The sequence below is a fragment of the Rattus rattus genome, chromosome 1 (genome assembly GCF_011064425.1).
Source record: "Rattus rattus isolate New Zealand chromosome 1, Rrattus_CSIRO_v1, whole genome shotgun sequence".
NCBI lineage: Eukaryota > Metazoa > Chordata > Mammalia > Rodentia > Muridae > Rattus > Rattus rattus.
In genome coordinates, this window is record NC_046154.1 from 76,234,081 (window position 1) to 76,252,783 (window position 18,703).

Below are 18,703 nucleotides of genomic sequence, written 5' to 3' on the forward strand. Positions count from 1 at the left end.
TAATATACCCAGGATAACATTTTGCCTGAAAGTTTAGTATTGTAGTTCATAGGGTTATCAGGTAGATAAGACTAGTGATCATTACTTCCCAAGCAGCCTAAATAGTATGATCTGACAGGATGTTTGAGTTAACTGTGTCTAGCACCTGGTGAGCATGAAGGTGAGCACCTTCAATAACATAGTCTTACCTTTTTAGTTTTATGGGCAACGAAGAAACAATAGAGTTAAGATTTTGAGTTAGTTCCCCTGAGGTAAAGTGGTTTTTCTTTTCCTTACTTGGATTGGCTGATATATTGATGGAATGGCTATGCATCTGCCTTTTTTCCCTCTTTGCCCACCTTTTTTCTTTCAATTATATTCAAGCTTAGCCTATTCCAACATTGTGAATAAATGTAGACAAATGAAACTATCCCATTTCATTACTTCTGTGCATGATATTCTCAGAGACTCACTAGGAACCTCCCTACAAGTAACTGTTGACACCCCTACAAATCATGCCTTCTTTAATCACAAAGGATTCTCTCCCTCCATGCTCCCTCCATTTTTCTGATCCATTTGGTTCTTTGCAAGCAGAATAATCTTGCCAAAACAGTGGATCTTAGTGTCATCAGTGATCTTTGGGTTTCTGCTCTCAGATCTACAAATAGATAAAGACTAATTTACAGCTCTGAAAGATATTTCAAAGTGAGGGAAAAGCATGTTTGTAGTTTTTTACAGCTGAATATTTAGAAAGTAAGCTAACAAGAGTTCAGTGCAGCTCCTGTTTATGTGCATAAGCCTGTTAGGTGATCACCACACCATGTATAAGTTTATATACAAGCTCACACAATAAAGTCTTCAGGTTGAAAATTATTTATTATTTTTCTGTACACACATGAGTTTATGTCTGTGTGTGCTGCTTAGATTTGTGAGACTTTTTATTGGCGTTGCTGTTTTCATTGTTCTTCATTTTTTTTAACTTGACACAAACTCAGGTTATCTTGGAAGATGGGATCTCACAGAAATGTTATGACAAAATATCACCACAAAAAAAAAAAAAAAAAAAAAACAGGCTAAGGAGTAAAGGTTTTGTGTCAATTTCCAACACGCAAGTCACACTTCATTACTGGGGAAGTCAGCTCACAAACAAGAAAGGGACCTGGCAGTAAGAATTGAAGTAGAGGCCATAGAGAAAACCTGTTTACTGCCTTGTTCCATTTGCTAACAAATACACAAGTGAACAACCTATATAAGGATGTTTTTGTTCACAGTGGACTCGGTCTTACCATATCAATAATTAATCAAGAAAATGAACACATAAAGTTGAATGTAGCCAAACTAATGGGAACCTTTTCTTAAATTTTTTTGTTTCCTTTTAATTGGATATTTTAATTATTTATATTTTTAAATATTATTCCCTTTCCCGTTTCCACACTGGAAAACCGCTATTACATCCTCGCTCCCCCTGCTTCTATGAGGGTGCTCCCACACAGACCCACCTACTCTCACCTCCCAGCTCTAGCATTTCCCTACACTGGGGCATCTAGCATTCCCAGGACCAAGAGCTTCTTATCGCATTGATGCCAGATAAGGGCATCCTCTGCTACATATGCGACTGGAGCCCTGGGTCCCTCCATGTGTACTCTTTGGTTGGTGGTTTAGTCACTGGGAGCTTTTGGAGTCTGGTTGGTTGATACTGTTGTTCTTTATGGGTGGCAAACATCTTCAGCTACTTCAGTCCTTTCTCTAAATTCTCTATTGGGGACTGCGTGCTCAGTTCAATGGCTGGCTGCAAGCATCCATCTCTGTATTTGTCAGACTCTGGCAGAGAATCTCAAGACATAGCTATATCAGACTCCTGTCAGCAAGAACCTCCTAGCATCTGTAATAGTGTCTGGTCTTGGTGTTTGTATATAGGAGGGATCCCCAGGTGGGACAGTTTCTGGATGCCCTTTCCTTCACTCTTTGCTCCACATTTTGTCTCCATATTTCCTCCCTTGAGTATTTTACTCCCCCTTCTAAGAAAAATTGAAGCATCCACACTTTGGTCTTTCATCTTCTTGAGCTTCTTGTGGTCTCTAAACTGTATCTTGGGCATTCTGAGCTTTCGGAATAATAACCACTTATATGTGAGTGCATATCATGTTTGTTCTTTTGTGATTGGGTTACCTCACTCAGGATGAAATTTTCTAATTTCATTCATTTGCCTCAGAATTTTATGAAGTCACTATTTTTAGCAGCTGAATAGTAATCTATTGTGTAAATGTAACACATTTTCTGCATCTATTCCTTCATTGAAGGACATCTGGGCACTTTGCAGCTTCTGGCTATTATAAATAAGGCTGCTATGAACATGATGGATCAGGTGTCATTTGTATATGTTGGAGCATTTTGGGGGTGTATGCCCAGAGTATTATAGCTAGGTCCTCAGGTAGTACTATGTCCAGTTTTCTGAGGAACCACCAGAATGATTTCCAGAGTGGTTGTACCAGTTTGCAATCCCACCAACAATGGAGGAGTGTTCCTCTTTCTCCACATCCTCACCAGCATCTGTTGTCACCTGAGTTTTTCATCTTAGCCATATTGACTAGTGTTTCACTTATGAATATCGATGCAAAAATGCTTAATAAAATTCCCGCAAGCTGAATCCAAGAAATCAAAATGATCATTTATCATGATCAAGTAGACTTCATCTTAGGGAGACAGGGGTGTTTTAATATATGGAAATCCATCAATGTAATTCACTACATAAACAAAGTCAAAGAAAAATATGATATTTTCATTAGATGCTGAGAAAGCTTTTGACAAAACTCAACACCTATTGATAATAAAAGTCTTGGAAAGACGAGGAACTCAAGGCCCCTACATAAATATAGTAAAAGCCATATACAGCAAACCAGTTGCTAACATTAAACTAAATGTAGAGAAACTTGAAGCAATCCCACTAAAATCAGGGACTAGACAAGGTTGCCCACTCTCTCCCTACTTATTCAAAATAATACTTGAAGTCCTAGCAAAGCAATTAGACAACAAAGGGATCCAAATTGGAAGAGAAAAATTCAAAATATCACTCTCTGCTAATGATATAATAGTATACTTAAGTGACCCCAAAAATTCCACCAGAGAACTCCTAAACCTGATTCAAAAAAAAAAAAAAAAAAAACTTCAACAAAGTGGCTGAATATAATTAACTCAAACAAATCAGTAGCCTTTGTCTACTCAAAGGCTAAACAGGGTGAGAAAGAAATTAGGGAAATGACACCCTTCACAATAGTCACAAATTATATAAAATAACTTGGTTTGACTCCAACCAAATAAGTGAAAGATCTGTATGATAAGAACCTCAAGTTTCAGAAGAAAGAAATCAAAGAAGATCTTAGAAGATGGAAAGATCTCCCATGCTCGTGGATTGGCAGGATTTATATAGTAAAATGGCCATCTCGCCAAAAGCAACCTACAGATTCAATGCAATCCCCATCAAAATTCCAACTCAATTCTTAATAGAGTTAGAAAGAATAATTTGCAAATTCATCTGGAATAACAAAAATCCCAGGATAATGAAAACTATTCTCAACAATGAAAGAACTTCTGGGGTAATCACCATCCCTGCCTATAAGCTATATTACAGAGCAATAAGCAATAGTGATAAAAAAAAAAAAAAAAACCACCTTCATGGTATTGGTACTGAGACAAGCAGATAGATGAATAGAATAGAATTGAAGACACAGAAATGAACCCACACACCTATGGTCACTTGATCTTTGGCAAAGGAACTAAAACTATCCAGTGGGGGAAAAAAAAAGATAGCATTTTCAATAAATGGTGCTGGTTTAACTGGGGGTCAGCATGTAGAAAAATGCAAATCGATTCATTCTTATCTCCTTGTACAAAGCTGAAGTCCAAGTGGATCAAGGAACTCCACATAAAGCCAGATACACTGTAACTAATAGGAGAGAAATTGAAGAAGATTCTAAAAATTGAGGAAGAGCCATGGGCACAGAGAAAATTTTCTCAACAGGAAACCAATGGTTTATGCTCTAAGATCTTAGACAATCGACAAATAGGACCTTATGAAACTCAAAAGCTTTTGTAAGAAAAATGACACTTTCAATAGGACAACCAACTGATTGGGGTACAGAACTAAACAAAGAATTCTCAACTGAGGGATAGTGAATAGCTGAGAACCACCTAAAGAAATGTTCAACATCCTTAATTATCAGGGAAATGCAAATCAAAACAACCTCAAGATTCCAGCTCACACAAATCAGAATGGCCAAGAGCATTTTCTTAATTAAGATTGTTGGTGTGATTGTTGGGGGGAGGATGGGGAGGGAAACACCTATACAGAAGGGGAGGGGGAAAGGTTAGGGGGATGTTGGCTCGGAAACCGGGAAGGGGAATGACAATCGAAATGTAAATAAATACTCAAATTAATAAAGATGGAAAAAAAAAGATTGTTGGCTTGTGTCAAGTTAACATTGAGAGCAACAACAACACAATATTACACAAAACAAAACAAAAACTATGGTACTTCCAGATTGCTTTGTGTTAGATTATTTTATTGCAGCAAAGAAAGCAAACTAGGATAGTGTGCGAGTGAATTGTCTATTTTTCTAGGTACCTATGGAGGCCAGAATAGGATGTGAGAGCCATTGAATCTATGCATCAGGTGATCTTGACCCAACCAATGTGTGGTCCCCAATGTAAATTCTTAAGTAATAGGACAAGTGAGCCACCTCTCCTCCCTGTCATTAACATTTACTCACTTCTTTGTCTAGATTATTTCTGTCATCATTATCTGAGAAAACAATGACAATAAATTATGCCTTATATTTTTTTCAGACTTTGTAAAATTAGAGTAACATTACAAATGATTTATGTAGTGAGGGTTCCATTCAAAAATATTTATGTATTAAAATATCAATTGACTCATTAAAATATTTTAATATTTGTTATCAGATATTATTAAATATTAAATAATAATATTTATAAAAGAAATATTTTACTTACATAATTATTATTAGCAAGCAATGAAAGATACACCAGTGAGCTTCCCCTAATGTTTAATTTTTTAAAAATAAAAAATTAGTTTATTAAATTATATAATATTTATTTTTCAGTTAGATTGAATTGCTCGACTACATTCATTTTTTGCCATCCCTGACATTTATTCCTTTTATTCTATTTTTATTAGTTATTTTACTTATGTACAACCCAAATATTGCTCCCTTTCCTAGTTCCCAATTACAGAGTTCTTCCCCTCATATCCCCTTCTCTTCAACTCTGAGAGGACACCCTCTTTTGGCTCCACTTTATATCAAGTCTCTAAAGGTTTAGACACATTCTCTACCACTGAAGCCAGACCAGGAGGCCTTCTGCTACACAAGTGCCCTGGCATCTTGGTCTAGGCCATGTATATTTGGTCTTTGGATGGTAACTCAGTACCTGGGAGCTTCCAGAGGTTGACACTCTGCTCTTCCTATGGGGTTGCCATCCCCTCCAGTTCCATCAATTCTTCCTCTAACTCTTTCACAGGGCTCCCTGGCCTCTATCCAATGCTTGGCTCTGACTATCTGCATCTCTATCTGCCAGCTGCTGGTAGAGCTTCTGAGAGAATAGCCATGCTAGGCTCCTGTTTGCAAGCACAACATAGCATCACTAAAACTGTCCTGGTTTGGTGCTCACCCATAGAATGGATCCAAATTTCAGCCTGTTACTCGTTAGCCTTTCCTTTTGTCTCTGCCCCATTTTTGTCACTGTATTTCTTTTAACCAGGAGCAATTTTAGTTTGAAAGTTTTGTAGTCGATGTCCACATCCCTCTATTAGGGGTCCTGTCTGACTGCTGGAGGTGATCACCTCAGCTTCTGTATTGCCACTGTTGGGCATTTTGGCTAAGGTCACCCACATTGAGTCCTGGGAGCCTCCCACATTCTAGGTCTCTGGGATTTTCAGGTTATCCCAACCACCCACCTCCAACAGCTGCATACTTCCATTCATTCTCCTGGATCTCTGGGCTTCTCTCTTATCTCTGCTCATACCTGATCATGCCCCACCTGTGCCTTCTCACTCCCTTCTTACACCCAGTTCCTCCCTCCTTCCCTCTATCTTCCATTATTATTTTGTTTCCCCTTCTAAATGGGATTGTAACATCCTCACTTGGGCCTTCCTTCTTGTTTTACTTCTTAGGGTTTCTCTATTTATCATGGGCATTCTCTATTTATTTGCTAATATCTCCTTGTCAGTGAGTACATACCATGCATGTTCTTTTGGGTCTGAGTTACCTCACTCAGGATGCTATTTTCTAATTTCATCCATTTGCCTGCAATTTTCACGATGTACTGGTTTTTAAGAGCCGAATAGTATTCCATTGTGTAGATGAACCATATTTTCTGCATCTATTCTTTAGGTGAGGGATCTTTGGGTTGTTTCCAGTTTCTGGTTATTCCAAAAAATAGAAAATAAACTGCAGGAACCTTTGGAATTTCAATGAAAATAAAACACTGTTTATATAACATGCTAATCACACAGACATGGTGCATACTTCTATGGAAATTAGTCATTTGTATGCTATCTATTTTATCTGCCCTCTTGGCTCCAAAATATTCACTTAAACGTCTTTAAATATTAACTTGACATTTGGCCTACATGTTGCATTAATATAATGTGTGAATTATTAGATATTTAATGTAAGAAGAAATAGTCAGCATGTTTTCCTTTACATATGCATAAGTGATGGTGTGGTCATATTTGGGTGAATATATTTTGCCTAATTATTCACTCATAGCAAAGTCTATGTGAAAAGAATTTGTCTGAGGATGCAAGCAGAATTTTTTTGTATGAATTCTTTTATCAGCTTACTTTGAGACAGAGAGAACAGTTTATTTTACATATGAGAGAATGTCTTTACCGTGTATCTTGCTATACTCAATTGAAAATAACTTCTTGTACTATATCACCAGGAGCTCTGTTTTATATTTCAAATGATTCCTATGGGATTGGCAGTGCCAATGCCACAGACAGTTGAGTTTTAGAAACTACACCACTTGGCACAGTTTGTCGTCTTTGGAATAGTGATGCGTCCTTTCCCATACTGTGCTGAAGGTAACAAAGGCTTCAATCAGTTTGCCACTGATCAAGTCACCTTCAGGCTTCTGGATCACTGTTTCATTACCTAATAAAAGAGAATCAGAAGCAAGTCATATACTGGGCCACACTTCTGTATGGACAGTGGTGCAATACATCCTGAAGAAGGGATGAATCGTCTAGGTGCTGTTTGGAGGAATAGGTATTAGTTCTAGTGAAAGCTAAGTATCAGGTGAAACTGTATACATATTTTCAGTGATCTGTCTTTTGACTCTTCCCTAGTACTGCCCTATGAAGCAGTCTTTCTCCATCTCCCTTGTTGAGAAGTTTCCACAGCTCATGGAATGTGGTATGAAAATGCCCTCACAATCACAGTTACTTGGTATTTGTCATCCATATTTTGTTTAAATAGCCTTAAATTTTCCTCTTGCTCTATTATCATTCAATTCAACAGAACTATATTTTTCCTCCAGTCCCACATCCATTATCTCCTAAGATAATCCAAGCCACAGCATCTAAGACGGTTATTCTTCAAGGAATGTGCTTTAGTGCTATCTAACACAGGGAGCGAGGAGCTTACAGCCAAGACTGTGACTGAAAGAGTGTCTCTTGAGCTTAGCTGATAGGGTTTAACAGATGAGATGTAGATGAAATTTGCCATGGTCACCAATTATTAATTTACATATAGGTTAAACTCATTGTGTGAACTTGTCTACATTCTTACAGAAGTTCTAAAATGACAATTCCCAGTGACTAAAGAGTCATTGGATTAATTTTGACAGTTACAGAATATTACCTTTTTTTTGTGCAGTATCCATTCATGATTCATAGGTTTGGAGATGAATATTGTCTTTGTTTAAGTTCTACTGAACTTGATGTGGGAAATGTTAATTCAGGAAAATTAAAATAGTGTCAGCATTTGACTTTCATCAGTTTGGAAGATCTATTTGGCATATAAGTTATTCTTGTCAACCATATAAAGTCTACACATCATTAATAGAAAATTTTAAATTTAAGTAAAAAGTGTTAATACAGTTATACATTATACATTGTGCATCCCCCATGTATCCACTTGTTCTCACTCCTCCCTTCTTCTCAGTCCCAACTTAATGCTTCTAAACTCTTCTACTTTCATTATACTTTTCTTTAAAATACAAATAAGTGACTGTATGTAACTACATAACGTCTAGGAACAAAAACAGTGAATATATACAGTATTTGCCATTCTGAAACTGACTTAATTCACTCAATGTGATTATGTCAATTTGGACCCATTTTCCTACAAATGATATGACTTCATCTTTGCTAAAAGTACAGTCTCACTGCATCAGCTTCCATCTTTATCTACTCTGTGCTAGACTCCACAACTTAGCTGTGTTGACTGGTGCTCCATGAACAGATGTGCAAGTATGTCTGACGTTTAACATGAAGTCTTTAAGGTAAATACTCCGGGGCAGGATAGGCATTCAGAGAGCATATCTATTTGTAGTTTTTGGAGAAACCTCCATACATTTCTACAGACTCTGGACTATTTTACCTTCCTGCCAATAGGAGAAAGTAACATGTTTGTTTCCCATCATTGCCTGGTTTTTGTGCATCTTTATGATAGTGGGAAGGTAAAATGTTCAAACCCTTGCTGATTTTGTTGTTTAAATTTTAGTTGTTTGTATATTGTGGCTATTAATCAGTTCAGACACATATTTAATGAAGACATGTCCCCAGTCTACAGGCTACTGACAATTGCCATTTCTGTTCTCCTGACTGTATGGAAGATTTTTAATTCATACAATCCCCTTAGTTGACTTTTGGCCTTATTTCCTGAATTATTAAAATCTATTTCAGTCCATTTTTTGCATATTCTTGTATCTTCAAGTGCTTGACTCATGTGATCTTTGAGCACTTCCAGAGATTGGGCAACACATTAAGGTATTTTTTTAAATAAGAAAATCTTATAATATATGAATTACTATGCAACTTTATAGTGCTATCTACCTTTAATTCACATTTTTGTAAGTTATTTTAAAATTTACTGCATATTGCCTGGAAGTTTTTAATAAAGCCTGCATCTGGAGTTGATTTTTGTTCTGGGTAAGAAATGTAGACCAAGTAGGCATAGAAAAGGAGGGAGAGTAAGAGTGTAGTAGAGGAAGGAGGCAGGAAAGGGAAGACAAAGTAATCCAATCTCCATTAGTCCAGCCAATTACCTTATATGCCCCCCAAACAAAACATAACAAAAACAAGCAAAACACCACCACCACCAGCACTAACAACAAAAAACCCTAAGTACTTCCTTCCTATTTTTATACTCAAACCTCTTTTAGATTGAAGGAAAAAAATCCATTCAAAACTGAGATGCAATATTAACTTTTGTTGGTCAGCTATAGGGGGTTGGAGGAAAACAAAGAGGGTGCTCTGCATGAATGCTGCAGGAGGCCAGCAGGACCTGCAACCTGTCCAAACATTATGAGAACAGAAGATAAAGACAGCACTTTCCATATTCTGTGACACAACACTTCAACATGCAAATTGGTGTATCTTTCCTGGTAATAACTTCACTTCAGCATGCAGATTAGTATCATGATATCAAGAACATGGACTACTCTTTTACTACAATTGCTCATAAATCTTGTAAAAATCAGGGGTTATCTTAATGCAGAGATGAATTAAACTAGGTCTACAATTCTTGACAGATTAGCCATGGGATATCCTAAATGTCTTGTAAAGGAATCGTAATAGTATTTGATGATGTCAAAAGGCACACAGATCTTTAAAAATACCCGCCGCAAAACTTTGAATCTATTAACTCATACTATATTCATCCAGTCTATACTTCACATCCACTAATATTATATTAATGGCAGGCAAATAATTCATGAGCATTCGCAGAGTAATAGAACTGTTACTGAATTGTCATTCTATACCATTTGAGAGTTCCATGACACTTTACAAAATGACAAAATGAATTAATAGACTGTCTAGAATTTCAAGTTTTCCTGCATTTAAAACATGATTTGTCAGAAAAAGATCTGATTTGGAGAGACATTTAGGCCATGTGGACATATCTGAGACCCAGTAAAATCTAACATCCAAAGGAGAGTGTCTGTTCTGCTAGAATTGTAACCGTGATTGTTTCTATTATGCCATTCAGCTATTTGTTATTGATTTAATGAGAACTTAAAATGTGCAGAATTTCATACAAGCATTCAGCTTTTCCGTCACATATGTTGCTTGCAAAGATAAAGAGAGCTGGGCTTCGGAGATAAGCTTAACAGCCTCAAAGTAGGATTTAAAAGGTTTTCATTTTAAAGTCACTACATATATTTTTAGAAGGTGTTTTTGATAACTCTTGTCAAAATTATCCATATATCATATAAAATTTATATTTTAATAAAATCTTATACCTTATAAAATTTATTCCCAAAACCAAAACAAAATTAAGACATGCCTGATTTATAATATATGGCATAAGTTTAGCATTTGGCCAATCAAACATGCCCTGGCAGTCATGCCCTAACATTTATCATTGTATATTAGAGCTTTAAGCTGGAAACTTTAGAACTTATCTACAATTCCTGATGGTTTGCTTTGAAATTGGGAGCTTGGTCTTCTCTCTACTTGTTTTTCAAAATACATGATTTCTCCTCTACCCTTTTCTACTTCCAACCCTCACCTCATACATCTATCACAAATTTATTGACACATACATACATATTTCTAAATACATAAATAGAACATTCTCAGGCCATGTCGACTTACTTGTATGAATATGATCTCAAGATTGGCCACTTTTTATTAGATAAGCAATTGGAGAGTCCTTCTCTGGAGAAGACTATTTCTCATGTCCTTATGATTCTGCAATTGGCTGTATTTTACTGTGTGAATACTCTGAGAAATTTCACCTTTCCATGTTAGCATGTCAAATGTTTTCCTCTTTGTTCAGTAGCCTCCCTCTTGTTTATGTAGCCCTGATAATGAGACTTGATGAATTTAGCATCTCTGACACTTCTAAACAACACAACCTCACAGCAAATTTCCGGTTCCTCAGGCTCTCACAATCTTGCACCCCCTCTTCTGCAATTGCCAATGAGCTTTAGGTGCAGCGATTGCACTGTAAATAGATTAGTTGGGACTAAACACAGCACAACACCTTATTCTCTACATGTTTATCAATTTTGGTTTCCTGTAATGGTCTTCGTTTGCAAAGAGAAACTTCTTTGATGAGGGATAAGGGCTACATTTCTCTGCAGCTATAAAGATAAAGATTTAGTAAATAGCTCGATAGTTTGTTGGTCTAGTAGGTGACAGTTATAGGTTATATATAGCTTATATAGGTCATTTATTTGTTATATTGGTTATATATGCTTTAATACCTCCTCCTGCTCCCCGCATTTGGCTAGTTTACCACTAATAGGCAACATTTCACTTCTGTTGATCAGGCCTTAAATCCAATTTTAGAGCTATTGGTTACCACCAAGTGTGCGTGCCACTACTGTATCCTTAGCGTTATTGTGCCATGCTGGTTAGTGTTGTGGTTCATGGGTAATAAAATTGGGTAGGACTATTACCCAATAGTTTGTTTCTGTCTCATGGTATCATGAAAGCTATTGCTTAGAAAGGATGTTTTCAGGTCAATTCCTGCTCATATTCTCTGGGCCCTGTGTCTAATGTGCATTGCAGATACATTCTACAACTGAGAAGTCACAAGAAAGTGAGGGTTCCTTAAAGAATGTTGATCAACAACTCAAAGGGGACTTGTCATCCCTGGTGTTGGCGTTTAGATTGTTTATATCTCTTAGAGGGAGCATTATTTGCTCATAAAATTTTTTTCTTAAACTATATATGTATATGCATATACCTATACAGACTTTATGTATTATATGTAATTTTAGGTAACTATATAGTAATATGATCTCTTTTGTTTTTTTAGACTTCTTTACTGTCAATTTATCCTCTTCCTTCTTTCTTCTTTATTTATCTCCTTCCCTTTAACTAATTAAAACTGCCTCACTACTTTTTTTTATTTAACCCCTTCAAATCACCTGTACCCTTTTATTCTCCTATCTATTACTTCTTCTCTCTGATACTCTTTTACTTTCCTGGACACTACAGTCATATCAGCTTATAATAAACACATTTAAGCATTAGTAAATACAGATGAGGGAGAACATGGTATATTTCTCTTTTTGGGCCTGGATTGTCCCACGCAATATCTTTTCTACTTCTATCAATTTCCCTGAAAATTTTGTGATTTCATTCTTATAGTTGGATAGCATTGTATAGTTTGTATTTTTTTGAAGTTATAACTTTAAGTTCTTTTAAACAGATTAAAATGGAACTCTCTATTATTGCACTTTTCTTTATCAAAAGAATCAAGAGACGGAGAGATGATTTAAGAGTTAAGAACATGTTCTGCTCTCCAGAAGACAACAGTTTAGATCTTAGTATTCATGTTAGGTGTCCACAGCTTTCTGTAACTACAGCTGCAGGGAATCTGATATCTGATTCTGACACACACAGGTACCCACGTTCATGTCACACACACATTCACACACATACACACACACACACACACTCATACTCACACATACAGAGACAGACAGAGACAGAGAGAGATTTATGCTTATGATGCAAAAATAGCTAGCAAGATTGTGTGGAACTGAGGTGAGAAATGGAATATTTTACAAGGTTCTGGAGAAATGGCATGTGTTCTCTAACTGTCACTATCACAAAACTACTAACTAACATTCTGGGCTATATTTGTCTGAGCTATAACATTCTGAGGAATGCCAAAGTATTATTCTTTGACCTGATAAGTTTAAGGTATTAGATCGAGACAATCTACAGTAATATATTTTAAGTTGTCCATTGTTTATTTTAGCGTAGAATTTTGTGACATACTTGATATTCCAAATGTAACTAGCTGAAATAAGTTCACATCGTTAAAATGATAAGTTTGCATTGTTAAAATCTTATGAGAAATGAAATTTCCTGAAGTGTAGCAAGGGTAAAACTAACTCATTGCCAATGGCATTGACAGTTTAATAACTGGTCCTTCTACACGAAACATCTTCTAAACAGAGTTATTTATGCATGTCAGGTTAAATTGTCCTTTTCATGTTTAAATATGTCCCAATATTTCATATCTTTGCCTGAGTCTAACCCCACAAATCATTGAAAAAGATAAATTAAGTTTGGAGTGAGCCACACTTTTGCATTAGGCTTCATAAATGCTTGAAATTATCTCTTTGAATTTAACCTTGGAAGACAAATTATCAGATGCCTTCAATATTATTTCTGAATCCCTAAATGTAAATCTGAACAGTGATTTATAATGTACACGCCTGCTATATCTAATCAATATAGTAATATCAGTAATACAGATAAAAAAGGCCTTTGGATTTTTATTAGTGTCACAAACTCAAATACACATTCTTGGTGAATCTAGAGAACACAAATCCCGTGGGATTTTTATGTTGAAATTCAATTATTTAGTTAAAAGATTCTATTTAAAATTAAAAATATGCAATATAGTTTCTGATAAAGCAATCTAGCAAGTGATACTGCTAAAAAGGCATTAAAAGGGAATTGTTTTCTGTATTACACCAAATAGAAATGTTTGATATTAATTTTTAATAATATGATATGAATAACAATATTTTTTCCACGTGGAGACACTTAATGTGAGAAGACTAGAAGAGCAGAAAGGCAGACAGCTATGGGGATGTGGAGGGGGAGCATGGGGAAGGGGCCAAGAGCCCCAAAGAATAAAGTGCAAGAGGGGGTAAGAGGGGAGTTATGGGGAGTAAGAGAATAACAACATTTTTAATTTCCATATTCATTCAGCTCATTTTGGCAAAATAATATTTAGTTTTAGCCAAATGTTTATTTTAAAATCTCAACCTTTAATTGTGCTACCAAAATGTAACTTATTGCATCTGTTAATAAAAAGGAAGAGTAGTAAGAAAGACCACTAGGAGGTGACTTTTGGAAGTTAAGTGTCTTCTTAAAACCTAGTGTTAAGTCTTTCTAGGCTCTTGTGTGTGGTAGGATTTCCTGTAACAATAGGAAGTATATATGAACCATGCTTCTCTCATTCTTTTTCCTGCACTGACAGTACCAATAGGGTGACACTAGAAAGAATACTCTGGAGTATGTAAAAGGTTAATGTGCTTTGTGACTTGTAAGGGGAAACTATCAAAGCATTTATGGGACACTGATGAACAGACAGTATTAAATTAGCGATGGGAAGGCTAATATCAAATGCCAGAAACAGGAGTTTAGCACTATACATCAAGAATCAAATATTTTGGATACCTCAAATCTCTGCCACCAAATTGTCTGATGACCTCAGCTGAGATTTTGTGAGCATTCCTTATTCAAGACTTGAAAAACAACATTTCACCCTCAGAATAAGAAAGCAAGGCTGGCATCTGGAGAGGGGCTTTCATTGGAAAATTGCTTGCTATGCTAATAAGGACCTGAGTTTGATCCTCAGATCTCACATAAAAATGGTTGGTGTGCTGTCACACAACTGGAATTCCAGCACTGGGAAGTCAGAGACAAGTATATCCCAGGGGCATGATGCCACCTAACCAACTCCAAACAGTAAGTTCCAGGAGAAATAAGAACCTGATCTAAAATACAAACTGCCTCCAACAACAAAAATAGATGTTCTGGTAACTGAGAAACCCCAGGTTCATTTCTATTGGGGACTACACACACACACACACACACACACACAGAGAGAGAGAGAGAGAGAGAGATCAACAGAAGACATCAAATTTTGATGTGTTGCTTTTTATACACACGATACTGGTATTTAATTATATTTTACCGTCACTCTTTTAAGTAAAACATTAACATATGATGACCTGTGTTATGTATTCAATACTTGTTTGCCATATGCAATGTTTTCTTTAGAGACTTAAGGTTAAGCAAAGTAGTACATAAATACTTGTAGAAAATATAGTCTCCAAAAGAACATGAACATTAAGCAATCAACATGTCTGGGCTTCTTTTACTATATCTCTTTTTAACTTTTACTGTAGTCAGCTAGAGGCTATACAGAAGAACACCTGCTATACTACTTTCATTATGAATTTTTGAAGAGTTTTCAAATGCTGCTTATTTCTTCCTTGAGATGGGATTAATTTTTTACTTTTATTTTAAAAAGCATATATTTAGAAACAGCAAATTTTAGAGATCAATAATATTTTTGGTTAATAAACATTATGAAAATAATATAAAGCATTTGCAAAGGCGGTGTTATCTATCAAATAATGCCAGGAGTGATCATAGTCAAGTAGCTTAAAGGCAATAAAGTTAGCTATAAACGTAAGTTTTGATGACTTCTAAAAATATCTTCTACACTATGGAGTAGGGCACAGCCTTAAAATTATGATATGAAATGTTCATTGTCATATGGAATTCTGTATTCTCCAGCATTTATAAGAGAAAGTGTAGAATAGGATTATAGTATTATAATGACATTGATGGTGCACAATGCTCATTTTATATGGATGGCTATATAAATGTACATATTGGCATTGGTAAAGAATGAGTGGTGTTTACCCTGTAGAATTCTATCTGTAAAGTGTGTTACGTGTGCAGATGGATCCATCTCCCATAGATTCATGAGAAGAAAGGCTGCACAGCTTTCTGTCCCTCTGTAATCTGTGCCTTAAATGGACAAACTAAAAGGAATGAATGTTAAATATCCATAAAAATCATGTGAGTTGAGTGATGATATTTCTGACAAATAGTGTAGTGAAAACTGTTAAATTAAATGTATATTCATAAATCATATAATAAAGTTTCTAATTGGATCATAAATTTGCTATTTTTTTGAATTAAAATTAAATGTCAGTACTAACAGCATGATTTGTGTTGTGTTTCTCTAGGTCTCAGGGTGGAGAACTTTCTTTGAACGCCTAACCTGTGAGTCGATGGTAAGATTACAGTTAACACAAGCATGGCTTTAGAATGTGTTTTTTTTTAATCCTGTCTATTTTAATTCATTTACAAATAGTACACACAGAAGGCGGAATACAGAATTATGAATGGAGGAAGGTGGCAGAAAGAAATGGACCACAAAGAAAACAATGCAGGCAATTACTTGTCTGTTGTGGGTAAAGCAATAGGAATCATGGGATACAGGAAACCAGAAATAAATCCACTCACTGTTCCTTTGTTATTCAAACTTAAAATCTACCTTTTATGATAAAATGAGTAAGCACACACATGTTAGTTTCAAAAGTGGCATTGTTTGATTAAAGGTTCTGAAGTAAAAGCTCATTGACTTTTTTCTTAGTTTTGATTTGAGACATTTCATAAAGTCATTGTTGTTGAATTCCATACTAGGCTACATTTCAAAATTCTAGGCTGCTTAAGATGTAAGCTCATAATGTTAATGGTAGTTGGTGGCACTATATACATACAAGCTCAGATGCCTCTCAATAGTTCCTTTGTAAGCACAGGGTATTTGAATATTAAAGTAAATTTTAATATGAGAGATCCTCCTAAATTAAATACTTGATAAATTTTTTAATGTTAATAGACTTAAAACAACAACACAATTATGTTTTTGACAACTGACTTTTTCCTTATGAAGGTTTTTTAAATCTTGCCCCAGAATTAGTTGGGGCTTGGGGAGTAGAGTTTGAATGAGATTGATAGGGGAGAGAAACTGGCCACCTGAATGGAATTTGATAGGGTACTTTTTAGCCACAATCTTTTTCAATACTATAATTAATAATCAACATTTCAGTATTTAAATTTTCAAAGCATTTGTTTACTTATAATTCATTTCATGAACTTTATGAAAGTCTCACTTGGATCCTGAGGCTGATGATGTTGATTAAAATGACCATTGTAAATATTGATAAGCTTCCAAGGTAATTGAATATATCTCAATACTAGCATGATATAGAACGGTACCCTAGAGCTGAATGGAAAAGAATTCAAAAATACATTTTGTTCATATGTTAAAGTACTAATAGATTGGTACTGCCCTCCCACTTCATTCTTAGAAGATTAAATACCAAATATGTAAGTTTCCCTAACTAGGTATCTTAAACTTAAGTCAAAAATGTCTGCACCAAAAGTCTTTTTTCAAAGCAAAAACAAACAAACAAAAATGTTCTTTTTGCTTCCTTGTATGGTAGTGTGTATATTTTACAAAGACATTGGAATAAATTTCTAGATATTTTACCACAAACATTGAGGAACCTAAGCAGTATTTTCTACCCAATGTTAATGCTGGATGGAATATAGAAAGAGAGTCATTTAATTCCATTTTATATATGGCTCTCATTTAAATTTAAATGTATTAGAGAAAAAGTAAAGATTTAGATAACGAAGAAAGTTCTTTGGATGTGAGTGACAATTTTATATATTAGGAATTTTTTGTAGTGAAGTCTATTTGATACCGATGAATATGTTATTTAAAATAAAACTTATTTTATCACCTGTCAAGATTTATCAAACTGAGTTTTTCTGTGAAGGCTTAATGTTTCCGCTTCAGGGAGTTAAAAGAAAAATATGTGACCCTGCATGTAAAATATAAAAATAGATGCTTTCTAAGAAAATCATAAGATCTTAGTAGTTTATAAAGTTCATTGACTGATTATATTAAGTACTGCTTGGTAAATATAGATCTGACTTGTACTAATAACTGATTAGAGAATATGTGCAAGTTTAAGTTTGTGCTGTGAAAGTGAAGTTAATTTTTAGCAAGGCAACTTTCTGTTCATCTGTGTCATAAGGGCAAACCAGGGGGCAGGCAGCTTCTAATGAGCATGTAAAAAGCAGAGCAGCCGCATGCTAATAGTAGAGCATAAACTCTATTTGTAGGAAAGTATAGTCTCGGCAAACAGAAGCGATTTAATAAGACTGTATGTCTGGATATGTTTCATTATTAAAACATACCTGGAAAGTGTCTAAAATTATGTAGAGTCCCATTACTTTTAGGTCCCTAACTTTCAATTTTAGTTACATTTTTAAAGAAACACTAGACAGGATAATAAAAATGATTATTGTAGACACAGATAGACAGACTTAGCCCCAAAGGGACTTTGACAATAATGGGGAGAATTATGATTAATTATTTAGATATCCTTACAGATATTTATAAAATTTATTAAATATATCTTTGCTTATAACAATTTAGCTTTTATATTTTAATAATAATACCTAGTGGGATCTGGACTGACAATTTATACAAGCATATAATGTACTTTAATCAAACATACCCACTTTCTTAAAATTTCTACTTTATCCCTAGCTTTTCTCCCTCAACAGCATTTATTCTCTTTTTAATTAAATCCACAGAGCTCTCTTAGTCTTCCTGAATGCTGAAGGGTGTGGAATTATCTCCCCTAGCACAGGTAGATGATCTGTAGTCACAACGTGAAGAAATTTGACTCTTCCTTCCCAGTACCCATCAGGTTCTTAGTTAGGGGTAAGACTTCCCCTCATCTCTCCCTGTCAATCTTGGGACTTTGATTGGCTTGCTCCTGTGCATACAAACATAGCTGCTATGTGTTCATGCATGTAGCAACCCTATCCTTAACTGCAAATACAGTTTCTCTTCATGTATCCATTACTATCTTTTTCTGGTACTCATTTTGTGATGATCCCTAG

General features: G+C 35.3%; 1 long non-coding RNA gene across 1 annotated transcript in view; it reads left to right on the forward strand.

Annotated features, from left to right (window-relative positions):
• The window catches only part of LOC116900756, a 330,132-nt gene that overhangs the window by 121,465 nt on the left and 189,964 nt on the right, over positions 1–18,703 (forward strand). Inside the window, exon 2 of the long non-coding RNA XR_004387949.1 lies at positions 15,964–16,011. This is a non-coding gene — a long non-coding RNA (uncharacterized LOC116900756). The remainder of the gene's footprint in view (positions 1–15,963; positions 16,012–18,703) is intronic.